This window comes from Podarcis gaigeae (assembly GCF_964106915.1).
Source record: "Podarcis gaigeae genome assembly, chromosome: 2".
In the NCBI taxonomy this organism is placed as follows: domain Eukaryota; kingdom Metazoa; phylum Chordata; class Lepidosauria; order Squamata; family Lacertidae; genus Podarcis; species Podarcis gaigeae.
In genome coordinates, this window is record NC_139679.1 from 35,290,341 (window position 1) to 35,317,037 (window position 26,697).

Genomic DNA, 26,697 nt, shown 5'->3' on the forward strand with positions numbered 1-26,697 from the left:
GTTTACCTTCCCGCTGGTAAGCGGTCCCTATTTATCTACTTGCACCTGGAGGTGCTTTCGAACTGCTAGGTTGCAGGCGATACACTTAAGCTACCATATGCAAATTGGAGTCCTCTTTTGCCCCCTACTTTTTTGGTGTCACAAATCATAATCTCCTATATTGATTAAAATTGGGGTGCTCGTTTGGCCCCGAGTTTTTGCAGGAGCCAGCTGACTCAAGCAAGAGCGCAAAACCAAAGAACGGGCATATTTTGGGCCAGAGATCTAGCACGAGCTGCTAGCATGTGGCAGAGTGCCCAACCAAAAAATGGGACATTCCAGGATCCAATCAGAAGCTGGGTTGGCTTTTGTAATTCCAGGATGTCCCCCTCAAACCAGGATGGTTGAGGAGTATGGCAGATCCTTAACTTTGGCAATGCGTGGCTGACCACCCTATGGGACGAATTTATTGAGGACACCCAGAGAAGGGGTTCTTAAATGAGTCTCTTGAAACAGACTGGAAAGTAATTGGAAATTAAATTCAGAATTCCCCGTTCTGTGTCTGGGGAAACCAACTGGTCTGAGCTGGTGAGAAAAGGGAGATTAAGCCTTTCCTCCTTGCTTCCTAAACCACCACCCCCCCTCCGATATGCTATTTACAACTAGGGCAAACAGCTTTTTTGGGTGGTGCTTTATATTTATAAAATATTATTTTAGGCAATAATCCTAGGTGCAATTACCTGAACATTAATACTACTGAAATCATTATCTATAATTATAATATTAAGATTGCTGTGATAGTTAGTTACATATTCACCCTCCCAGACATTTGTCAGCTGGGAACTAGGTGCAAGGCTTTCAGTAAGGGAGAAATTAGAAAATTACCTTTTACCAGCTTTGTCTGATTCACAAGCTGGGGCTGTTTGTGGACAGGGATAGACTAATCGCTGTAGTCAATGCCTTGGTAACTTAAAGGCTGGGTTACTGCAATACACTTTATGTGGGGCTGCCTTTGGACCTGACTCCAACTAGAGCAGAATGCAGTGGCCTGGTTATCCCTCAACTTTCCCAGGAAAACAGGGACTTCCCATTTTTTAACACGAGAGCGTGGCAGTCATTTTGGGATACTCTGCCAATAGAGATTCAGCAGGCACCTTCCGTTTCAACTTTTAAATTCCTGCTGAAAACTTTATATTCCATCAGGCTTATGCAGGCAACTACGGTAATAATGCATATTTCCATAGTATAGGTAACTCACAAATTATGCACATTCAACTTGTGCACATTCAGCTTTACACACTTTGCAAATAAAAAATAAAAAGGAGTGGGGTTCTAAGAAAAATGACTTTGGCAACCCCAATCACCATCGAACTCAGTGTATTTTTGACTATATACAATTTTGGCTTTACAGGTGATCCCAGAATGGAACCCTGCATAAGTTGAGATTCATTTGTAATTGGCTGCTTTCTGATTGAAACATTTTCGAATGGCATGCATTGTCCTTTACGTATGGTTCTTGTAAACCATTCTGATTCTTTTTAAAAAAAATGAATAGCAGTATATAAATATTTTTTATAAATAAATAAATATTGTTGTTATGCACAATGGCAAATGTCATGATACAGACATTTTCATCAGTTCCAATGGCTGGGGGGGGGGGGAACCCAGTGGATAGAAAGAGGATAGTAAGAGTTGCTGCACTATCAAATGCAATATACAGTACATATAAACAAATCCTGATTATCCTTCTTACTTTTGTGGTTTAGAGTCTGCCCTAAAGAATTCACCCTCATCCCGTTATGCTAAAATGAAACAACTAGTTGTCACCGTTCCTTTGTATTGTGAGTTGTTTTTCCCCGCACTCCACCCACAAGTCGTCACATATGGTCCTGGAACTGCTTATAGAGCAACAACAGAAAGCACTGTTTACTTGCAATGCAGAGCATCTTGCTGGGAACAACAGGTCCGGCCAGCCCCAAAAGCCTCTGTGATGCTGTGCAAACAGCCAGAGGGAACCTTGCCCTAATTCAACAGTGTTAACTAGGGGCAGGGGATAGGGGAACCTGCCTCAAGTGTAGCCTGGACAGGAGAGCAAATTGGTCGCTTTAATCATCTAACATTCCACTGACAGCTGCTAAAGCAATACTTCATTTGCAATAATCTGACATGTTTTCCAAGCCGGTAGCTGAAAAGTCAAGAAGCACAGGTATCAGCTTGCTCAGGGTGCTGGCGGGAACAGCAAGCCAGACTTAATGAGATCCATCTAATTTGCCAGTAGACTAAGCTTAGCCAAAGAACCCTCATACTGCAAGTGAGGGAAAAGGAAATCAGAGCTATGCAACTTTCTCCAGATTTTACCATTCATTTCCCAAAGGAAGTTAAGGTTGTGGATGAATCCATCAATTTGGGGTTCTCATTTTTGCAGTCTTCAGTTCTCTGCATATCTGCATTAGTTTGTTATACTGTACACACGCAGGTGGCGCTGTGGGTAAAAGCCTCAGCGCCTAGGGCTTGCCGATCGAAAGGTCGGCGGTTCGAATCCCTGCGGCGGGGTGCGCTCCCGTCGTTCGGTCCCAGCGCTTGCCAACCTAGCAGTTCGAAAGCACCCCTGGGTGCAAGTAGATAAATAGGGACCGCTTACTAGCGGGAAGGTAAACGGCGTTTCCGTGTGCGGCTCTGGCTCTGGCTCTGGCCAGAGCAGCGATGTCACGCTGGCCACGTGACCCGGAAGTGTCTCCGGACAGCGCTGGCCCCCGGCCTCTTGAGTGAGATGGGCGCACCAACCCCAGAGTCTGGCAAGACTGGCCCGTACGGGCAGGGGTACCTTTACCTTTACCTTTACACACACTCCAGAAATGCATCAGCCTTTAAGTACAAATTTATCCTAATATGCAATTTTTGGTGTGCAACTCTGCCCAAGTGGTGAAGTGCCCACGTTTGACACTTTGCAGGCTGTGACTGGAAATTGCATTTCCAACATTTCACAAAAACATAGGGATATGATTGTATCACGTCATTTCCCATGCCAAGGATCGGTGCCTGAGCTCCCCACAACTAGCACATATAATAAAAGGCTACCATTCACTTGATACATGGACCCCAGACCCCAATTATTTTTAATGATCACCAAGTTCCCTCAACTTCCGGTTTGAGATCGCAAGCAGTAGGGAGCGCGGAAAAGCCGCTAAGAGCTTTTCCGAACTGCGTGGGGGCTTGGGGGCGACGCAAGGGCACTGCGACCCCCGAAACCTCAAGAGGGGACACCTTGAGGGATTAGCTATCCAGCAGCGTTGGAGCGGTTCCGAAGCTTCTTCGGGGTTTTTTTCTAAAGGATCCGAGAGCGACGGGACTGAGAACGCATATGGTAAGCTCTGCAGACCCCGCGCAGCAATGCCTCTAGCTCCTACTGGAAAAGCGGCAAATTTCCACAACTTTAAGAACAGAGCCCTTAGTGCTTACGGAGTAATTTAGAACGAAAAACTGGGATCAAGCACTAAGTGAAAACTGGATGTTAAATGATTGAAGTAAGGAACCCGACCTGTTTTTTCAGAGCTAATATGGCGCAGGGCACTCAATCATAAGAGAGAAGAAAGGAAGTGACTTAGCGCCCGCTGCGGAGAACTGAAAAGTGAAAGCCCTTGGCTATACTTCTAGCGAGGCAGAGGAAACAAAGGAAGTTCCCTCAACATTTAAATATATATATACAGTGGACGCTCAGGTTGCGAACGTGATCCATGCAGGATGCACGTTAGCAACCCGCAGTGGCACATTGAAGATGACTCGGAAACTACAACTAATCCAGAATGCGGCAGCTAGACTGGTGACTGGGGACGGCTGCCGAGACCACATAGCACTGGTCTTGAAAGACCTACATTGGCTCCCAGTACGTTTCCGAGCACAATTCAAAGTGCTGGTGTTGACCTTTAAAGCCCTAAAGGGCCTCAGCCCAGTATACCTGAAGGAGCGACTCCACCCCCATCGTTCTGCCCGGACGCTGAAGTCCAGCGCCGAGGGCCTTCTGGCGGTTCCCTCATTGCGAGAAGCAAAGCTACAGGGAACCAGGCAGAGGGCCTTCTCGGTAGTGGCGCCCGCCCTGTGGAATGCCCTCCCGTTAGATGTCAAAGCGATAAATAACTACCTGACATTCAGAAGACATCTTAAGGCAGCCCTCTTCAGGGAAGTTTTTAATCTGTGATATTTTAGTGTATTTTTGGTTTCTATGGAAGCCACCCAGAGTGGCTGGGGAAACCCAGCCAGATGGGCGGGGTACAAATAATAAATTATTATTATTATTATTATTATTATTATTATTATTATGCGCTTCTGCGCACGCGCAACCTCCAAAACCCGGAAGTAACCCATTCCAGTATTTCCGGGTTTCGGAGCGTCCGTAACCTGAAGCGTCTGTAACCCGAGGTATGACTGTACTGCAGTGTGATGTTCTCCTCTGAGTTTTTTTATCTCGGGTGGTGGTGTCATGCTCCCTCTCCAGCCATTGTCAACAGCAGCAGAACCGTACCCAGTAAGTTACCTGCCACTTCCTCATTCATGATAGCTTTTGCAATGCTCAGTCATCTTTGAGCACTTCTGGGAAGCCTTGTCTGCCCACTGAATGATCAGCAGCGGCTGGCTAGTCCCAGCAGAGATTGCACATTAAAGCAGCCACTGTTCTGCCATGCCAGAAGTTTCACAGAGCTACTTTTCTGTGCTAAGTGCTTGCTGAGCACCCTACATATGTCAAGTACTTGTTTGATCAAGACTGGAATCAGGAAATTAATTATCCATTGTTTTGCGATTTGAGGACGTTGACGCTGCTTATATAATAAAAACAAGAGTTCCCAAATTATTTAAGAGTTAATGAATTTAATTTAATGAAATGATGCTGAATTATTAAATATATGTCTGGCAACACCCTCTTTGTGCACTTCTGCCACACCCACTTTGGCATGCAGTCCCCAGGGAGATGGCCAGGGGACAATGTCGGCCTCAGACCAAAAACGGTTAGCTAGCCCTAATTTGGATGCAGCTCCTCTGCATACTTCCAGTCTGAGCTCACTTTTGGTGCAACCTTTCATTGAACATTCCTCCTGGTTTGTTGGCACAAAGTTTACAGGGAGATTACATGACATGACCTATTTATCTAGCATGCAGTTGGATTTGTTTATGGGGAGTTTATGTGCAGACCCTTCAAGTGTCCCTATTTTTCAGGGACAGTCCCAGATTTAGAGAAGCCGTCCTGGTTTCTGATTTGATCCCCAAATGTCCCGCTTATCGTTTGGACATCCCTATTTTCATCGGAGAAACGTTGGAGGGTATGGAATTGTGTAACCCCAGAGCCCAGGAGGTAAGTAACTTGAAACCTTTAGAAGGCACCTGAAGGCAACCCTTATGTTGGAAGCCACCCGGAGTGACTCTGGCAGGTGAGTCAAATGGGTGGGATACAAATAATAACATCATCATTATTATTATTATTATTATTATTATTATTATTATTATTATTATTGAATAGGATGTCCCTATTTTCATCAGAGAAATGTTGGAGTGTGTGCATGTGATGTTGGATCCAGCAATCATTACCCTACATCCACTGTCTACAAGTTGGGTCAGGGCAGCCCACCATGCCACTTCAGTTGAGCTGGCTGTCTAGCAATGACTGACTAGGGGGCAACCTGGATGTAGCTGTGCTGAGGAGAGCTGTGGATCCACTTGGTGCACCTGAACTAGCCAACGCCACCCTGGGGCTGGCCCTGTGCGGAGATGTGCAGGTCGGGCAGTGCCAGCATCATTAGCAGGGCAGCACCAGCCACTGCACATATGCAAAGCAGACCCAGAACTCCACTCAGCACAGCCACCAAACCGGAGCATCCACTGTGGGGTTAGCTGTGTCATTAAGCCCTCCCAGGGAATCCATTGTTTGCTTTGCCATGCATGCCAGGAGCGGATGCCAGGCCTATTAAATCCCATTAGGCGTAAACATGCATAGGATTGCACTTCATGCTAAAGTCTATGGCGCTGCATTGATTGATTGATTGATTGATTGATTGATTGACTGGCAGACATGGAAGAGGAGCCACAGAAGAAACCTTTCGAATTTAGGAGAGATTGGATTATAGTTTCTCTGTGCCTATAAAATCAACGTGCATGGATTGTTAGTGTGCAGGACAGCAGGCCTTGGACAGCAGGTGACACGTGTGCTTGCACAAAACAGGTTATAAACATACTTAGTGTGGCTGACACTGACACTGGCATCTCTCTTGCACATCCTCAGATGAGAAAGAAGCCAGCCAGCCCTGTTTTATGGCTACAAATAATAAGCCCTCACAATGTCCACAGTGCACCGTCACTACCATCCAAAGGGCTGGGCAAGCATTCTGTTGCATTGCTCCTCCTAGGAATTATAATTTGGTTTCACATGCCCTGCACTTACCCAGCAGCAGCACCTATGCTAAAGAGCTGCTTGAAAATTCTCTGTTGCCACCAAACTAAGGGTGGAATTATCTGAAAATCTCAATGTCAAGTTTATCCGCCATATTTCCCCCCCCCCCTAATTCCTGCCTCACTCATTCTCAAAGAGACGTTTACTGGTTCTATTAAAAACACAAACAATTCTTGCACAGTCTACACACACAAACACACACACACGAACACACACACGAATAATATTACTAGGGGCTGCCAACCTGGCTTGCTCTATTCACCAACCCACCAATCCCTTTGCCAACCCTCTTCCCCCACACCCAGCCAACCCCTTCTCATTCCCCAACTGGGTAGGCAAATGAGCAGGGTGGGGCTAGATGTGTTTGATTTGCCAAGATGCTATAAACTATATTAACATACCCGCCTACATTTCTCTGATGAAAATAGGGGCATCCTATTCAACAATAATAGTAACAGTAATAATGTGTTTCCAACATATATATAAATATAATAAAACATTAAACATTAAAACAATTCCTTGTAAAGGATTGCCTTCAGATGTCTTCTAAAGATTTTATAGTTACTTGTCTCCTTGGCCCAGGGGTTGCATAACTCAATACCTTCCAATGTTTCTCCAATGAAAAAGCCACTTCCTCAATGAACAAGGAGGTGGGGTTGCGGGCGACACGCCCCTTCCCCACATTTGCGGGGGCTGACTCCAGCCCCCGCAATACCTAAGGGAATCCCCGCCCGTGGGCCTCGGCTATTTAAACCTGCTGTAGCCGAGGCTCCTCCTCTTTTCCTCCGCTGCTGCAGCTGACCCGGTTTTCCCGCCCATGCCACCCCTTTTTTAGGATAGGTTCTCTGACGTTGCTATGAACTCCGGTTGGTCGCCGCCAAGGGGCGTGGTAGGAATTTTCCCAAATGGCAGATTGGCTCCAGCCATTTGGTTTTCGCCTACCTCGTAGCAAACCGTCACAACTCCTCGGTATTGGCGGTTAGGCATTGGTAGGGGTACTGTCCTATTGTTATGCAAATGAAGGGGAGGAGCTCCATCACCTTCCCCCAAGCAAGGGTAGTCTGGTAAAGGATTCCGGGGGGCGTGGCCTTGTCCTAAGCCTAAGGAGGTGTGGGCCCACGGCACGCCCCCATGCAGTGACGCCCGAGGGAGATCCTAGTTGATGTGCCTCAGCAGGACTCCTCCCTCTGGTGATTAACCCTTCCGGCCTCTATCCGGTTAGTAGTTAGGACCAATGCCTAAGCCAATACCGCTCAATTCCTGTAATCAATAAAGCTGTGGCCTAATTTGACCCATTAACCTGAATTCTTGTGTCCTGTGTCTTTATTTCCTCACGGGGAGGCGAGAACTCGCCACGCAATAGGAATAGCCTACCATACCCTCCAACATTTCACCAATTAAAATAGGGATGTCCTAAGGGAAAACAGAACATTCCAGGATAAAATCAAAAGCTGAGACAGCTTCTGTAAATCCAGAGCTGTGCCTGGAAAATAGGGACACTTGGAGAGTCTATATTAATGTCAACAGAGAATTGCCAACATGTTCATCTCCCGCCACCCATTTATCTTCAGCATAATAGGGGCATCTCTTACGTAAGTTATCATTTTGTAATAAACCCTGCTGGAAATTACCTTCCAAACTTTCAGTAGCATGACTCAACAGAAGTTACATGTTTAGGGTGTGAGGTTAAAAGCCTCTGTGTACTTAAGTAGGCTTCAAGTGAGGTTGTCAGTCTGTAATAACCCCTCTTAATAAACAACCAGTGCAGTGGCCAGGGAACTGTTGCCTAGGGACTTGGTGCAGGTACCACTCCAACCAGCTAGCTCCTCACACACAAAGTGGCTCAGAAGAGTGACGCATGCAAGGGAACGCAGGTCCCTGCCTGCAATTAGAAAAAGTGGCAGCTTGCCATTTTCCTGTTCAAAAAGAGAGGGAGCAAAGCACATTACTACTACATAAGTAGGCTGTTCAGATGAGCGGATAGTTATGCAGTCAAAGCTTGCTGCACTAACATCTGTCCTGGCAGTATTATTATTATTATTATTATTATTATTATTATTATTATTATTAAACTAATAGCCACTCTGATTTTTACAGTTCTCATGCTGTTGCTTATTGCTTGTTCTTATTAACTGGGCTGCATTAAACAACGGTCACTTTTTTTGCATTATTGTATTCTGTGCATTGTTGGAAACTATCCTAGAATCACATAAATGTCTACAAACTGGACAGATAAATAAACTGCCTTACAGCCCACGTCCTGGAACTGGTGTTGGTGCGGCGGGATGAGAGGAACTGCAAAGAAATGGAGCGGCTGGGTGGAAGCGCTCCCGGAAACGTGCCACTGCGCCCCTCAGATGGAGACCGGCGGCAGCCAGAAGAGATCAGGGCGCCGGCTCTGCCATGGCCAAGTAGTGCGACGCGGTGGAGTGTCTCTACTGTGACAAGGTCTCCAAGTACGAGAAGCGGGCCAAGATTGGGCAAGGCACCTTCGGGGAGGTCTTCAAAGCAAAACATCGTCAAACAGGCAAAATTGCATTGAAAAAAGTGTTGATGGAGAATGAAAAAGACGGGTTCCCCATCACAGCCCAACGGGAGATCAAAATCCTCCAGCTACTCATGCATGAAAACGTTGTGAATCTCATTGAGATCTGCAGGACCAAAGCCTCTCCGTACAAGTGCTGCAAGGGCAGCATCTACCTGGTACAGTGGTACCTCAGGTTAAGTACTTAATTCATTCCAAAGGTCCGTACTTAACCTGAAACTGTTCTTAACCTGAAGCACCACTTTAGCTAATGGGGCCTCCTGCTGCTACCGCGCCGCCGGAGCCCGATTTCTGTTCTCATCCTGAAGCAAAGTTCTTAACCTGAAGCACTATTTCTGGGTTAGCGGAGTCTGTAACCTGAAGCGTATGTAACCTGAGGTACCACTGTATTTGACTTCTGCGAGCATGACCTGACTGGACTCCTTAGCAATGCCCATGTCAAGTTTACACTTTTGGAGATCAAGAAAGTCATGCAAATGCTGCTGAACGGCCTGTACTACATCCACCGGAATAAGATCTTGCATTGGGATATGAAAGCAGCCGACGTGCTTATCACCCGCAATGGTGTTCTGAAGCTGGCCAAATTTGGCCTGGTTCGGGCCTTCAGCCTGTCAAAGAACAGCCAGCCCAATCACTACACTAACAGGGTGGTGACTTTGTGGTATTGTCCTCCGAAGCTGCTTCTGGGCGAATGAGATTATGGACCACCCATTGACAACTGGGGCACAGGATGCATAATGGCAGAGATGTGGACCCGAAGCCCCATCATGCAGGGAAACACAGAACAGCACCAGCTGACTCTCATCAGCCAGCTTTGTGGATGCATAGCCCCGGAGGTGTGGCCAAGCATGGAGAAGTACAAACTGTATGAGAAGGTGGGCTTGCCAAAAAGGCAAAAGTGCAAGGTGAAGGAGAGGGCAAAAGTGTATGTCAAAGACCCATATGCTCTGGATCTCATAGACAAGCTGCTGGTCCTGGATCCTGCCCAAAGGATAGATAGCGATGACGCCCTGAATCACGACTTCTTCTGATCCGACCCTATGCCTTCTGATCTCAAAAACATGCTCTCCACCCATAACCAATCCATGTTCGAGTACCTGACTCCTCCCAGGAGGAGGGGTGGACATGTGCCACAGCAACCTGCCAATCAGGGCAGGAATCCAGTGGTGACCAATCAGACAGAGTTCGACAGAGTGTTCTGATGGCTGTGGACCAAGAACAAGAATGGAGTACTGGTTTCCAATGGAATAATGAAAACGATTTGTTTCAGCTGTTGTTTTGTTGTTGTTTTTTTACAGTTGCAAAGCAAAACAAAATGAACAAAACAAAAATTGGTGGGAAGAGAACAAAACACCTGCGGGTCTGTATTTTAAGAGCTGCAGGGCTTGATTAAACACTGCCTGGAAAGGTGTGTAGAGTTCTGCCTACCTGGGCTATCACAGACTGAACTGCAGCTTTTCTGTGCTTGTTGATTTCTGAGGTACTGAAACAATCTTGGTGAACTGTTTTTCGGGGTTGTTGTTGTTTTTAATTCATTGCTTCTATGAAGTTGCACTGCTAGGAAAGTGTGTATCTGGTGTGCAGGAGGATGGAGCAGATTGGGTAGGGTCTTGTGTCCAAGAATGGCTGCTGACTTTGAATCATACCGTGTGGCCTATCCACTTCTGTCAGCAAGTTCCACACATGTGTTGCTGTAGTGGGTTTGTAGCAGTGGTCTCCAAGATTCTGAGAAAACCCATATTGTGAGAAACAGTTTGTCATGTACTCAATTGCAGCTATAGGCCATGGAGAGTTGTGAGAAGACTTATTCTTTTTGTACTAACCAGTGACGGTAAAGCTCCCTTTATCTTATCTGTGGAATGTTGCTTAGAAGAACCAAGAAAGTCTGTTCGGAACAATAATGAAGGCCATGAAAGAATGATTGAGCTTATGTGAGAAAGGGGGGAGTTAACCTTAAAAGGAGTGAGGAAGGATGTGGTTTAACAATTAGCTAATGAATATGTACAGTGGTGCCTCGCAAGACGAAATTAATTCGTTCCGCAAGTCTTTTCGTCTTGCGAGTTTTTCGTCTTGCGAAGCACGGTTTCCCATAGGAATGCATTGAAAATCAATCAATGCGTTCCTATGGAAACCGCCTTCAGACCAGGTTTGGGGACAGTCTGTCCCCCGACCTCTTCTGAAGGCCGACGTGGGGGGGCGAAAGTCTTTGCTTCCCCCCCCCTTCCCGGGACAGCGGAGACTTCTCCGCTGTCCGGGGCGATCTTAAAATGCTGGCGGGCGGCAGCGCTGCCGCCCGCCAGCATTTTAAAATCCCCCGGGAAGGCAGGCAGGGGGGACAAAGACTTTTGCCCCCCACCCGCCTTCAGAAGAGGTCCAGAGGGCTCTCCAAGCTGCGGATAGCAGCCTGCTGCCCTGCGCGAGGGGCAGACATTCGCAGCTTGGGGAACCCTGCAGGACTTCCCCGCAGGGCTCTCCAAGCTGCGGATAGCAGCCTGCTGCCCCGCGCGAGGGGCGCTCTTAAGCAGAGCGCCCCTCGCACGGCGCAGACATTCGCAGCTTGGGGAACCCTGCAGGACTTCCCCGCAGGGCTCTCCAAGCGGCGAATGTCGGCCCCGCGCGAGGGGCGCTCTGCTTAAGAGCGCCCCTCACGTGGGGCAGCAGGCTGCGCACCTTCCCCTCTGTTCCCGGACCTGTCCTGAAGGCTTGCAGTGGGAGGAGGGCTTTCCTCCCCACCGCCAACATTCAGAATGCTGTTCTGAATGTTGGCGGTGGGGAGGAAAAACCCTCCTCCCACCGCAAGCCCCGGGAACAGAGGAGAAGCGCTGCGCACCTTCCCCTCTGTTCCCGGACCTGTCCTGAAGGCTTGCAGTGGGAGGAGGGCTTTCCTCCCCACCGCCAACATTCAGAATGCTGTTCTGAATGTTGGCGGTGGGGAGGAAAAACCCTCCTCCCACCGCAAGCCCCGGGAACAGAGGAGAAGCCCTTCGCGCCTTCCCCTCTGTTCCCGGACCTCCCACCGCAAGCCTTAGGACAGGTCCGGGAACAGAGGAGAAGGCGCGCTGCGCTTCCCCATTGTCCCCGGAGATTTCCCTATGGGCTTTCGTCTTGCGAAGCAAGCCCATAGGGAAATTCGTCTTGCGAAGCAAGCCCATAGGGAAATTCGTCTTGCGAAGCCGCTAAAAAATCGGAAAACCCTTTCGTCTTGCGGGTTTTTCGTTTAGCGAGGCATTCATCTTGCGGGGCACCACTGTAATGCTTCATGTATGTTAGCCAAAAATAAAGTATATAAGCCTCTGAGCAACCATGGCAAGGCACTCAGCTTTTGGAAGTATCCTCTGAGTATCCACTGCTTGCTGTCAGCAAACAATAAATTTACTTTCCTTTTCTCTGTTGCTGCATTTTGAAGTTTTAATTCAGTCTGCAGAATCTTGCAACAGGTTGGTTAGGGTGGCCAGGAAGAAAGCTGCTGATCTCCCAGGCTTTGGTAACAGAGGTAGCCTTCCCATGGTGGGTGAGAAGAATGTGGCCATCTAACCAGTGTTTCTTGGATTTAGGTCCCCAGCTGTTCGACTACAAGTCCCACCATGCCTGGCCACTGGTTCTGCTAGCTATGGATGATGGGAGTTATAGTCTAGCAGCTAGTGGCCAAGGTTTGAGAAACACTGAATTCTTATATTTTTGCTGCACCATTATATATAGCTCTGCCATGGATTTTGTAGACTTCAAGCTTCTTTAAAAAAAAAAAAATCCCAACAGCAGCAGTAAATGCTCACTTACTTGGACCTAACAAGGCAAGAGGTCTGATGACTTTCCATTCTGGGTATGGGTGGGATACTTATTTGTATTACACTTTTATCATGTTCTGGTCTTTTTCTAAATAGCTCAACTGTAATAAACTGTATTTGCATACACACACACACACACACACACACTGTCTTACAAACTGGACAGATAAATAAACTGCCTTGTTGTTATTACTTGTATACTCCACTTTCCAATTAATATTTCTCAAGGTAGTTTAGGACGACGATGATCAAATATTTAAAAAACCTACAGGGTTCGGCCAATATACAGTATACAGTTGAATCAATTAAATTCATCACAACAGATTATATGGGTATACATAACTGACACAAGACAAAGGGACAGTTAAATTTGAGGCTGGCAGCTTAAAATAATAGTGCGGCAGTCGGAAACAGAACAGACCAATTTAACATCAACTTAAAACATGGTCACTTCAAATATTTTTTTTAAAAAAGGTAAACAAAGTCCCCCCCCCCCCCCAGTTAGCAACAAGAAGTAAAAAAGCACTAAGAAATAAAGGTCTGGCTTCGGGCCTAGCATATGAACTAGGCACTAAGCAAGAGTAGCAGTTTCAAGTACTGAATGGCAGTGGTGCGTTTTAGTACTTTGCAGCAGAAGTCCAAGGCCTCACCAAGTGCAGGCAGGGCTCCCCAATGCAGTCAGGCTGGCCGGCTGACACAGTTTGTGTGACTGTGACACATTCGGCTTCTGAAACTTCCATTATAATGAAAACCAGATGCTGAGCCAGTGAAAGGGTAAATCTGTGCATTATTTGGAATTTGCATCTATTTAGCTTAGAGATTGCCTCCATCCATACTTCATGCACCACAGGAGGAACAGCAGTGTGGTGTTAACAAGACAGGTATGGTATGTCATCCTATAAGCAGCCTGCAGAAGGACATTCTCTTCAGAGGACTCCAAGCCTGACTCAGGTCATGAAACATTTAGCTTATGCAGGCATTCAAGTGATGCATCCCTAGGGATTTTTATGGTTTTAAGCATGCAGTTTTAAGCATGTCTGTGTGTATGTATGCGATATTAAATGTGTTTATTTTGTACATGGAGAACTTTGGGCAATGGGTGCTTTCATTTAAAAAAAATCACAATGGGCATAATCCATACATAAAACCCTCCCACTGAAACTGATGGGACTGAAAACACCTATTTGAGACAAATTTTGTACTTCTTTTATAAGACTAATAATCAAATTTATTCCAGTCATTTATAATGTTTATGTAAAAAAAAATCAATCAAATTTCAACATCAAATAAACAGGAAAATACAAAATGTTTTACTTTTCTGGCTTATACACATGCACACAAAAAGAGAAAGAGAGAAAGAGAAAGAGTGTGAATGAGAGAGATCAGTTGAAACTGAATTTTATGCATCCCATGTTTGCATATTTTTGTATCATCTACACAACACTGCCCTCATCCAAATGTCAGTTGGTATTTTCTTCCCATTCCTCAGGCAGGAGAAATATGTCATTTGTTATCCACAATCGCTGCTGCTGTGGATGTTCCTTGGCACTTTTTTGCAGTGGGTGGTTTGTCGTGTGTGGCGACCAGTTATACTGCTTTCAGTGCTCTCTACTGCCACACCCCCGACTTCTTCACCTGAGCACAATGAAACCGTTTTGTTTCTGTGGCCTACACAATAAGAGTGTGCCTATTTCCTCTGGCTACTGAAGGCATGCTCCCGGTACACATATATATATATATATATATTTGTTTTTAATGCACCAGCCTTACCCAAAACTACACCTGCACAAAACATCAGCATTAAAAATAATATAGAAGCATAGAACTGTAGAGTTGGAAGTGGTCCCAATGGCCATGTAGTCCAACCCGCTGCAATGCAGGAATCTCAACACGTGGTTCCTCATCCAATTTGAAATCATATTGGACCCTGCTTAGCTTTGCAAATGCGCTAACTGTTTTGTTGCTGCACCATTAGGAGATAATTTGGACTGATATCCTCTCTTGGCTCTCACCCAACAAACACAGTTAGAGGCTCTTACCTGTAACAATACAGGCTCAGCAGCAGACACCGTTCTCAGGAGTCACGATTCAGGAGCAGGACAAGAAGTTCAGAACTGGATGGAAGTGATGAAGATGTCCCAGCAAGTTTTCCCACACCTCCTGCCAAAATTTCAAAGATGAGGCATGGTACACTAACTCACAAGGCTCCAACAATTTTGCCTGCTTCACCACCGCTGCTTCCTCCTCTTCCATCAGAGCCTGTCAGCCCAAACCTAAGAGCACTGTGGGGCTCAAGACTCAACCTGAATAACACCTATGGCAAGTAGAAAGGGGGAGAGTCCAGGTGACATGAGCTCATGCCACGGACCCCCCTCCCCTCCGGTTCTACAATATGCATGAGCATGATAAGTGAGGGAGATTCACTGTGCAGATATGATACACTGATATATGATGTAGCATAGATAGCTAGATAGAGGAAAGATACAGATACTCAATATACCAGTTTAGTGCAAATTGCTTCTCTGCCAAAAAAAGAAAGAAAGGTCTGTATTAAAATTTTGAGCAAATGTTGATCCATTAGGATATGGTCAGGATTTGGTAGCCTTCCACTCACTCAGATCATATCACATTAAATTCACACTCCTGTCTCTCATCACAAAAAAAACTCCCTCCCTTACCTCCTTGACTTACAGCTGTTCAGAAAACTGGCGATTTCACTTTTTGTGTTGGCGAAAGAAGAAACAAAGCAGAAGGAAAAAGACCCCAAAACAGCCACTTGATTTTTGTGTGCTTGGGGAGTGAAATGGCCTGGGAATGAGCTTGATAGCAGCTTAAGAGAGACTTTGCAGGGGTGAAACATGGCGGGTGGGGGCGGGGAGACAACAATATTGGGTCCGTTTTAAACTGCTGTGTAGACAGACCAAGCCTGGATAGAGCCCACTGGTGTGGACTGCAAACAACGCATATAGTGTCTAAAAACCCTGGAGTGTGTGTGTGGACACTTGCAAGTCAATAGTTCACACACATGAAACAATTCTGAACCACCTGTTTGCAAGATTCCAAGCATCACTGAAGCTGAAAGAAAGATTGATTCCAACCTGTTTATAAAGCATCCGTCCTGATTTCTTTGTACAAAGGTTGTATAACTTACCATCAACTGATGGCTATACCACGCTTTCTTGTGCCATTATCCCACACATTCCAGCACATTTCCCCACCACTTTCCTTACCGCAAAAAGTCTATTAAAAGAAAAGGTGGATTTGTTGTGCAAGAGAGCCAAATCCACTTTAATTGTGCAATGTGAATTTTCTCGTTTGCTATTGGATCCCACCTACAAACTAGCAACGGTCTGAAAACAGCCAAATCAGTTCATGTGTCCAGTGTCATGTATACACATCTCCATCTTGCGTTGTAAATTAACATGCTAATTCTATGAATGCTTATCTTTAATTATTCATAGGACACTTAAACTTATAATTGACATGTTACAAAAATAAAAACAGGCCCTGCCTGTGGGTGTTCAACTGGAAATCAACCTGTGCAGTCAAAGTGCTTTTTTAAACTTCAATTGATTTCAGTGGTAGAGAATTAAGAATGGGCTTAACTTCTGTGGATCATGCACTTAGTAAATATCATCTCAGAAAAGGCCCTCCTGCAGTGCAGTGAGGCTTAAATTCTGAGTAAACATACATACAGGATGCATATGATGTTAACATTTAGTGTCTCCCAGCTCAATATGTTTTAATAAATGCTGTGTGGTGCCATAGGGATTGATCATCAACTCTTATTGCCTGACTTATATTACGGGAGAATCCTGTAAGGAATGAACACTGTCCAGAAGAGGAGATCTATTGCGGAATAAATTACACCAGGGTTTAGCCAGTCATCACCTCCTCTGCCCCTATTTGTCAACTCCTTTCAATGATGCCGGAGAGAAAATCCCATGTCCCTCTCACCTTTCCTCATTCTTCTGGGCCCTTTTCCCACGCCCAGCAAATAATTCCAAAACATTTCCAGCAGCATTCCACCACATCCTTTTTCTTATTAGTACATATTTAAATTTAATTGTTCTCAACAGTGATTTCCCATGAAAACATGTTTTAGCACCCCCCCCCCCAGTAGCTTTTCTTTTTCGCTTTCTAAAATCACCATAGGTAAAGGTAAAGGGACTCCTGACCATTAGGTCCAGTCATGACCGACTCTGGGGTTGCGGCGCTCATCTCGCTTTACTGGCCGAGGGAGCCAGCGTACAGTTTCCGGGTCATGTGGCCAGCAAGACTAAGCCACTTCTGGTGAACCGGAACAGCGCACGGAAACGTCGTTTATCTTCCCACCGGAGCAGTACCTATTTATCTACTTGCCCTTTGACATGCTTTTGAACTGCTAGGTGGGCAGGAGCAGGGACCGAGCAATGGGAGCTCACCCCATCACGGGGATTCGAACCGCCGACCTTCTGATCGGCAAGTCCTAGGCTCTGTGGTTTAACCCACAGCGCCACCCGCATCCCTTAAAATTACCATAGTGGTGCTCAAATCTAGTGCCCCTTCAGGCATTCTGGTTTCCAACACCCATCAGTTGTGTGACCAGCACAGGGAATGGGAAAGGATTATGGGAGTTGTAGTCTGGACCAAAACACCCGTTCAAGGAAGGATGAACTAGGACTGGGACCCCCAATGGTGGCATCCGTGGGCATCAGGTTCTCCATCCCCTTGGTGCCTAACAAGGCACACCTCTCTTTTTTTTTTAACTTGAAGGTTGGGGGAGACGACCATTTGGGCCAAAACGAATTTCAACAGATGTACTGCTAAGTTAATAATGCAAAGGGCTGCCCTGTACGCCTGCTATTGAGCAAGAATTTTGCTAGTTCAGTAGGCAAACAGGGTAAAAGGGAAATTAAGAAGGTAATGAAATGTTTTTCTTCTGGCTTTTGTGAATGAGGCACACAATTTCGAAATGATTCTCTAGAAGGAGCCAAATTTAAATATGTCCTTAACTGCTCAAAATGTCCCCAAGCAACTACTCAGAATTGCTTTTTTTAAAAAAATAGAAATGTGTAACTTGCGGTTTCTCTGCATTCTTTCCTTACTTTTCTGTGTTTTGAAGAGGTTGTTTGAGCAATTCCCACTGGCGCAGAACCCACATTGTGAATGCTGTACTTTCTACCACGTCAGAGTAATGGTTCAGGCCTGGTCTACACCTTGTAAAAACTGAGGTGCTGACAGTCATATACTGATAAAAGTTATTTGGGTGCCGTGGACAGTAAGAGAGACAGAGACAGAGACAGAGAGACTGACTGACTGACAGACTGACTGACTGACTGGCTGGCTGGCTGGTACTCCGTGTTGGTGAGTACTGTAACAGAAAAAAGCCCTGACATTATTTTTAAAAACAGCCTGTTCTTGAATCCTGATTCTATGTTCTGAGGTATTAGCCACCCCTCCCAGTTTGGTGTCATCTACAGTTTTCATGAGTATTCCCTCAATTCCTTCATCCAAATCATTTATAAAAATGTTGGACAGCACCAAGCCCAGAACAGGAACCAGTAGCACCCCACATATAAGGCCTTGGTACAGTTTACCAGGATAATAGAACCATAGAATTGCAGAGTTGGAAGGGACCCTGAGGGTCATCCAGTCCAACCCCCTGCAGTTCAGGAATCCTGCCCACACTTGTCCCTGGCTGGGCTCAAACCACCAACCTTCTAGTTAACAGCCAGACACACTGACCCATTGCACCACAAGTTCCCTTAATGTGTGTGAAGAACTTTGAACACTCATAAAATGTAGCTGTTTCTGTTTTAACTATTTGCATTTTTATCTTGTATTTTAATCTTTTGATGAAGGATGGTATATAAATCTAAAGAAAGAAAGAAAAGCGTGATATAAATTTCAGTGGTTTGTACTGGTACCAGAGAACACACAAACCCTTCAAGAGCTTATGTCATCAAAGGACCATACAAAGAGAATAAATAAACAAATTATTACTATCACTATCCTTTTGGGTCTTTGGACTGCAATAAAGAATTGACTGATACTACTGCTATGACCATGTACGCTTAGCACTTCAGCACTTTTCATTTTAGAAACAGAATACTACTTTGCAGTGTTTTTCGGGGGGGAGTTTAGGGGTACTCTCATTTTGACTCAAGAAAATCACCATTTTATAGTTCAAATCAGGGAAAATAAATACAGTAAATGGACAAAAGTACAGTACAAAGATTCGCAAAATGTTTAGGGGTATGAATACCCCTGCGTACCCCCAGAAACCCTCGAAAGGTAACGTGGAAAGCAGTCCATATTTTGTCCTCGCCCCCTCCAGTTAAATTCTTTAAAGTGAGATACTGGAGCTGAAGCCATCTATACATGAGTAACATGTAGTTGTGCACACACATGCACATTCAGAGGGCGTTCACACACCCAAGAATCCTGGGATCTGTAGTTTGCTAAGGGTGCTGGGAAATATAGTTTTGTGTGTGGGTGTGAACTGCAGTTCTCAGAATTCTTTGATGGCAGTGATTTAAATGTATGGGATCTATGCAGCCTCAAATGTGTGTGGGCTGGTCAGGTATGATATTGTAGTTGGTCATGCTGTTATTTTCTTCGTTGTGGCCAAACCCGGGAATGCAGGTAAGCCCTGGCCCAGCTCAAGCTCCTTACTGACCTCTAGCGGTATAAAGAAGCAAGAACAAATGGAACTGAAGCAAGCCTCAAACTTGCTTTTTAAGTGCAGAGACAGGGGACCTGTGGCCTCCCCCTACAGCTCCCATTATTTTGACTATTGGCCATGCTGGTGGAGGCTGATGGGCATTGGAGTGCAACAACATCTGGAGGGCCACAGGTTCCCCACCCTGGTTGAAAGTGAACTTTCCAGTTCTCGCTGCATATGGGGGCAGGATAGGATAGGACTGGGCAAGATCTGTGGCTGGAAAATTTTGCAGAGGACATTTGCGGTGGCACGCACTTTCCCAGCTGGTGCTCAGAGGAAATGCATGCCCAAGTAGCAAAACAAAAAGGGCTGTTTTTGCTGTGTGTGGTTCCTTGTTGCCTGAAATGCACTCTCCAGAAACCTTTTGCTTTAATCAATGGGAGATTATCATATCGACGGAGAAATTCCCTTTTGTTGCAAAGCCAACTCCTTGCCATTTGGGCCTCAGCTCAACTTTAAACAATAAAGAGTAAATATTGGCTCTAGTTTCACATAGTTGTTAAAAGGTGGCTGTTTTCAGCGGCCCTCCAGAGGTTGTTTAATTGAGTCCAACAATACCCAGAGAGCTGCAAAGTCATCCACCCAGATGTAGAGTTTCTCTACTGCCGCTGCCCCCCCCATGAAAAACTGAAATTAGTAATAGGGTTTTATTATTTATTCATTAATAGATTTGTACCCCACTTATCCATGGAGGCCATATATTCAAAATGGCTAACAAGAAAATCCAAAAACCTACCATAAAAACATCCAATATAATTTCAAATGAAGCTTGCTCTTATTTGGATTCCACCTGGCTGAAATCGTTTCAGTTCAAGTCAATCAAATTTCTATAACCAGTTCAGCACAAAATAGAAGAAAATAAAATGATGCTTAATTTCTTATAGGTGAGTAATACCCATTTCAGAGTCAGAGCAGAACAAGATGACCTAGTGACAGAAGCCAGTGTGTTTTAACATTACTTTCTACAATAAATCTGATCTGCTCCAGGGTGAAGTTCCCTTTGCATCAATGGGCAGAGTTCTTATCTAGACACCACACAGAAAAGCAGTAAGTACTTTATTTCACAATTCCTTCCCCCCTCCCCTCTCCATTTCAGTGTAGAAGGAAGATGGGAGCGAATTCTCAACTGGTTTGCCCAATCACAGCCAACTTGCACCAACTAGGAGTTCTGCAGGTCATGGAAAGGGGTGGGGCTGTGGTTCAGGAGGCAGGGAATCTCATCAGAATTAAAAGTGCTATATAGAAGCACCTGCCAGAGTCATTCTGCTCTCAGTTGCCCAGTGCTGCATCATCAAACAGCTTCCTGGATCGTCTACTCAGCCTGGATTGAAGACAAACACCTGTGCTTTCTTCTTATCCCACTTACTACCTGATACGCCTACTGCAAGCAACAGACCTCGGTACATCACTTCTGTAGGGATAACCAGCACGCATCAGGGGAACATAAAGAAGAGTGATGATGGAGCAAGGTAAGTGAAGCAGGATAACTTCTTTATCGCCTTTTTTTTTTAAAGTGGAGCTTGGAATATGCAAGATCAAGAACAGCAAAAAAAGAGTTCTGGCATGCTGAAGTTTACCATTAAATAATGTACTGCTTGCATTTTAAAGGGTTTCCCCTTGTTCTGCCTTCTCTTGCTGATGAGACTGGAAAATATGGGATGTTAAATAGGTTCTGAGCTACTAGTATTTGGTTTAGCTTGTTGATGGTATTCCTGTGCCTTCCTCTGCCACCTCCTGAAAGTTGTTGTCGTTCTCGTTTGAAGTCTCTCTGTGCTTTTTTGTGCCTTACCCATCTTTGAACTCTAGGAGTGAATGAGTAACATAACCAGAATTCTGCCTTGGTCCTCATCACACAGGAAGATCACTGGGCATTAGTAGTGGCTGTGCAGCAAAACAGTCATCCAGCTAATTTGTCACATGTACAAGTTGGGTTTCACCCTGAAATAATGTGCCACAGAAGTCAATAGTTCATCTCTTTAACTGGTTGAAACTTGATCTAAGTGCATGTTGGAGCCATCAGACATTTCCAGGACACAGGCATGGGGTGGTCAGTTAGTTTCTGCTCAAAAAAACATGAACTGAAAGTATCAGACAGATATTTGTCTGGGATTGTAGACCAGGTGGAGGTGATGTGATTGATAGGTTGTCAGTGGCACATGCACTTATTTCCCACCCCACTCCCCCTCCTCCTATTGCCTCTGGTCAAAGATGTTCAGTAGGGCTTTGAAATGCTGAAAGCTCATTTGGCCAGAGGCAATAGCGGTGTCAGTGCCAGCTCCAGGTTTGGTCAAGATGCCTTCAGCCAACCTTTCTCTTTTCTTCTCTGAGTTGACCCACCTTTAAACATCTCTGCCCTTTTGCTTGTCCTCACCCTCTGGACTCAAGAGAAATGGTTGCTGCTTCATTCCTGCTGCTTAAATATCCAAAGAGGACCAATGATTAGGTAGAGCCAGAGATGAAAGAGTAGCAAGGCCAGGAGGCTCTTAGCATTGATGATGGGCTCTCTGCAGGGGTGTAGACTTTGGCAAGTGCCTGATAATGATGATGATCATGATGATATCCTGAGCCTAAATGCCAGGGAGGAAAACCAGTGAGTGCAACTGTGAGCATCAATGGTTTTACTACTATCTGCAACTCTCTTTGAGGAGGACAGGAGAAGAATCTCTTGACTATCTCCATCCTAAAATATCTATAATTCTTTGTGAGCCTCCTAGGATGGTAACACAAGAGGCCTTCTCTGCAGTGGCTCCCCGTCTGTGGAATGCTCTTTCCAGGGAAGTTCGTCTGGTGACTTCCTTATACACCTTTAAGCACCAGGCAAAAATGTTCCTTTTTAACCAGGCCTTTGCATGTTTTGATTGACATCCTATGCCCTTTTAAAATGGGGGGTTGTTGTTTTTTTATATATTTTGTGGTTTTATATTTTGATTTTGTTCTGTGAACCACCCTGAGACCTCTGGGTATAGGGTGGTATACAAATTCAATAAATAAAATAAAATAAACAATAATATAAGGCCATAGGTAAAGTTAAAGGTACCCCTGCCCGTACGGGCCAGTCTTGACAGACTCTGGGGTTGTGCGCCCATCTCACTTAAGAGGCCAGGGGCCAGCGCTGTCCGGAGACACTTCCGGGTCACGTGGCCAGCGTGACATCGCTGCTCTGGCGAGCCAGAGCCGCACACGGAAACGCCGTTTACCTTCCCACTGGTAAGCGGTCCCTATTTATCTACTTGCACCCGGAGGTGCTTTCGAACTGCTAGGTTGGCAGGCGCTGGGACCGAGCAGCGGGAGCGCACCCCGCCGCAGGGATTCGAACCGCCGACCTTTCGATCGGCAAGTCCTAGGCGCTGAGGCTTTGACCCACAGCGCCACCTGCGTCCCTAATATAAGGTAATGTAACTGAGAAAATGGAGTCACTCTTTGAAATAGATAGCAACTTGTTTCCATGGCTACAACTTCTGTCTACTCAAAATTACATGCAGAACATAGATTGGAATTTAGATCTTTATTGGATCTTAGTGTTGTGCAAGGATATTTGTCCAAAATTTCAGGCAGAGAGGTTTATTGGTACTTTTTCCTTCCTTGTAGTTTATAGAGCTGTTGTATATAATTCCTTCACCATTAATGTTATGTCTGCAATCCAGCAAGTGGATTTTCAGGCTTCATTCCTCTTTGTTTCACCATACATAGGTCTTATTTTATTTTCTGCAAAGCTCTCATTTATTTCAATAGAATGTACAGTACGGGTGCTTCCAAACTACCGCTATTTTGGGATGGAATTCAGTCACAGACCAGCAAATTCAGGTTGTGCAATGGTAGTTGAGGTTAGGAATTGTGCATCAAGACGTCTTCTAACCTGTGTCTTCCAACCTCTTTGGAAACAAATCAGGATGACTGCTGAATAAATGGTTTTGCTTGAAGAGGCCTCAATGTCATGCAGGCTTGCTTGTAGTCCACACATTTCCCACTGGCTTTTATCCTTCCTTTCTTATTTGTCTTGCAAAACACACAGCTTTGAAGCCATTTAGATAGATAACTAAGAGTGCAATAAATACCACAGGGAGAGAGAGAGAGACTAAAACTTTTATTAGTTGGTAATACATGGAAGCATAAAAGCAGAATGGTGACCACAACTATTTTTCCCAAGAAAAGAAGAAATGGGGCAGGGGTGGGTGTGTGAAGCATTGTTGCTTGGGAGTGAAAAGTTCAAATGTCACCTTACACTCTAAGTAAGCAGCTTCAGAGCCTCACAGCAAGATTCATAAAACTTTTAGGGCAACACCTTTCCCATAAGATGTCTTAAATGCCAGATGTCCTGTTTAATTTCCTCGTGGGTCCCAATTTTGCAGAAAGGAAGTGGGTTATAAGTCTCCTTGATGGCTATGTCTTCCAGTTAATTATTTGGGATCCGAAATAACTAGCTTCAGTAGAAGTAAATTGCACACTAGTGTTTTGAGGACAACAGCCTTGCAGATAAATCTTACGCTGCCTCCAGGCAGCACTTTATTCCATTTACTCAATGTTTATTACCTGTTAATTTCTGCAGTGAGGCTGATACTGACCCAAGCAAGCATGCATAAAATTGCAGCCTTGGCTTCCTCACTGATAAACTTTATCTCCCCATTTCAGTCAGCCAGTCTCAGGGCCCCTCCTGCCTTGTATGTGTTTCCTTTTTTGCTGGTGTCTTCTGTGACACGCCACTGATGCAATAATTATGCATTAGTGGTGGGTTTACTATGGACCATCCACACATCATTCTGCTTTATTAGTTGCTCTGCTCTGCTTCCTCTGTGTTACTGAATTATAGCCATCCGGACAGGCACTTTTGCACTACGGTGGTATCTTGGTTCTCAAACTTAATCTGTTCCGGAAGTCCGTTCCAAAACCAAAGCATTCTAAAACCAAGGCATGCTTTCCCATAGAAAGTAATGCAAAACAGATTAATCCATTACAGACTTTTAAAAACAACCTCTAAAACAGCAATTTAACATTAATTTTACTCTCTAACAAGTCCATTGATCCACAAAATGAAAGCAATAAACAACGCACCGCAGTCACACAACTGAGTTCCACACAGTCACAAAACCAAAACAAAACAATACAAAAAAGTCACAAAAACATAAAATAAATAGCAAAAACAGACAGTCCTCAGCGTAACGCTCAAAACGGAAGTGTGGCACTCAAACCGGAAGCGTTACACTCAAAACGGAGTATGTTCAACTTCCGGAAAAAGTTCGCAAACCGGAACACTTACCTCTGGGTTTGCACTGTTTGGGTTTGAGAACCAAGGCATTTGAGAACCAAGGTACCACTGTATAGCACAATAAAAATGGGACAAAATAAATAAATAAGCCAGAATTCTTGTGGTATGAAAAGTTACAGGATTTCAGCAGACACGAAATGAGGCAGTATGTCCGCCCCGAAACATTTGCAGGCACAAATAGTACTGAAAGCAAGATCGCATATACCTACACCATCTGTCACGGATGCTATAGCTGAAATTCCTGCATTGCAGGGGGTTGGACTAGATGACCCTTGGGGTCACTTCCAACAACTGTTTTTGTTGTTATTGTTATACCCCACCCACCTTGCTGGGTTTCCCCAGCCACTCTGGGCAGCTTCCAGCACATATAAAAACATAACGAAACATCTGCAATGCTATGATTCTACCCCAATACTATTGCAAACACAAGCACAATGAAAAGGATGTATGGAGAAGCCCTATGATCTTTTTAAAAGATTAGAAAGGACAGGATGGCACAAGATTGCACCTTAAGCTGCATGTCCAGTGACCACACTATGGGCTTGGGAAAGATGTGGGGCCATAACTTCTATCCAACTTTACAGTTAAACTTTAACTCATCTGCTAGCGTGGACTAAAGTATATTGATGAGCAATGTTTGGTCTGTGTGTCTGTGTGTTGCCCAAACCCCTATGGCCACGTGAAGGTAGACCTGGGAACAAATGAGAAGGGGAGTGGCTTGATTTACCACAGGCACTTCTGCATGACCGAAAGAACTCTTGCAGAGTCTCCAGCTTGGTGCAAATACTTCCAGTTGCAATGGGTGTAATTAACTTAGAAGCACTCTCTGTTGCTAGATATCAGCAAGGGCTGAGTCACAGGGAGGAGACACCAAAATGACTAGGGTGAGCACATGCAGTGACTCTAGCTGGGATGCCAAGAGTCTATTAGTGGTTCAGGCATTTGTGTTTCCTTGAAAGGCTCTTAGGCACAAAACTGGCATCTCTCCATCCCCATCAGCTCCACATTGTTTGTTCTGTGGCTGGTTCTCCCTTGCATTCCTGTCTGGCCTACAGGGATAGGTAAGGCGGTGTTTATGGATCTGCGCTACCCATAGCAGGCAATCTTAGGTGCTTGAGGCTGCAATCCATGTATACTCATAGTTGGGAGTAACTCCCATTCAGCTTAATAAGGTTTAATAGGGTGCTGAGCTTCTCTGCTGTCGCGTCTCAATGGCGAAAGCAGGTAGATTTCCAGAACCCACCCCTGACCCTGAAAGAAGCAGCAGGAGGGATCTATAAGACTGTACCAGTTTCTCTTCCCTTCCTTCACATGTTTTGCTAACTCTCTCGTAAGCTGGTTTCCAGCACCCAGTTGACTTCTGTTGGCTTTGGCCCATAATTTTCCAGCTGTAAGTATCTGTGAGAAGGGAGGAGACTGCCAGTATCCACGTTTCAGCCTTGTGACATTTGGCAAGTCAACTCCCAAGTCATCATACCAAGCATACCTGTCGTAGGTATCATAGGTGCCAGATTGCCTCTTAATTTCCAAATCTGATCTCCCGGCTGCAGAGACTTGCTGGAGACTCAATGAAAATATGGAGCAGGGGGACGCAGTTTTAAATCCTTGCAATTCTATCAGATTATGGGCTCCCCTTACCCACCCAAGACAAGAATTACATAGGAACTCTGTGCCCGGGATATGAAATGATGACCAGGTTAAAGGACCAGCTATCAGAGTGCTCTTTTCCAGATTACATGAAGGAGCAGTGGGTGTTTTGAGATGCCAAACGCTGATCCCATTATTTTCATTATTATGTATTTATATACCGCCTTTCCTTTTAAGAAGAAATGAAGCAAGGATCGCAAGTGGGTACTCGCTTGGTGTCAAAGTAAGGATCAGGCAGAATGGAGAATAAGAAGGTGAAGTTTATTGCCAGGCAATAAGGGCCCAGTTTGGATTCTCTTCCAAAAGGAACTGGGACCCCGATTGACAGAAATCCAG

The 26,697-nt window shown here is 45.2% G+C and overlaps 1 protein-coding gene, 1 long non-coding RNA gene and 1 pseudogene across 8 annotated transcripts in view; 2 read left to right on the top strand and 1 right to left on the bottom strand.

Moving 5' to 3' along the window:
• Positions 1-26,697, bottom strand: part of LOC310839446 — a 45,181-nt gene that overhangs the window by 15,742 nt on the left and 2,742 nt on the right. For 3 of the 5 annotated variants that reach the window (XR_014561519.1, XR_014561520.1, XR_014561521.1), the window contains exons 2-3: positions 14,785-14,905; positions 7,716-7,828 (exon numbers count right to left, since the gene is read on the bottom strand). This is a non-coding gene — a long non-coding RNA (uncharacterized lncRNA). Of the gene's footprint in view, positions 1-7,156; positions 7,829-14,784; positions 14,906-26,697 lie in introns of those variants that run through there. The other 2 variants (XR_014561522.1, XR_014561518.1) reach the window with 2 other exon arrangements.
• On the top strand, positions 8,721-10,306 carry LOC310836353 (cyclin-dependent kinase 9-like; annotated as a pseudogene). The gene is made up of 2 exons: positions 8,721-9,118; positions 9,347-10,306. The product of its transcript is annotated as a cyclin-dependent kinase 9-like (transcript).
• Positions 20,698-26,697, top strand: part of OTOP2 (otopetrin 2) — a 44,042-nt gene continuing 38,042 nt past the window's right edge. For both annotated transcript variants that reach the window (XM_083727998.1, XM_083727997.1), the window contains exon 1: positions 20,698-20,920. The gene's annotated coding sequence lies outside the window, so the exon portion shown is untranslated. The remainder of the gene's footprint in view (positions 20,921-26,697) is intronic.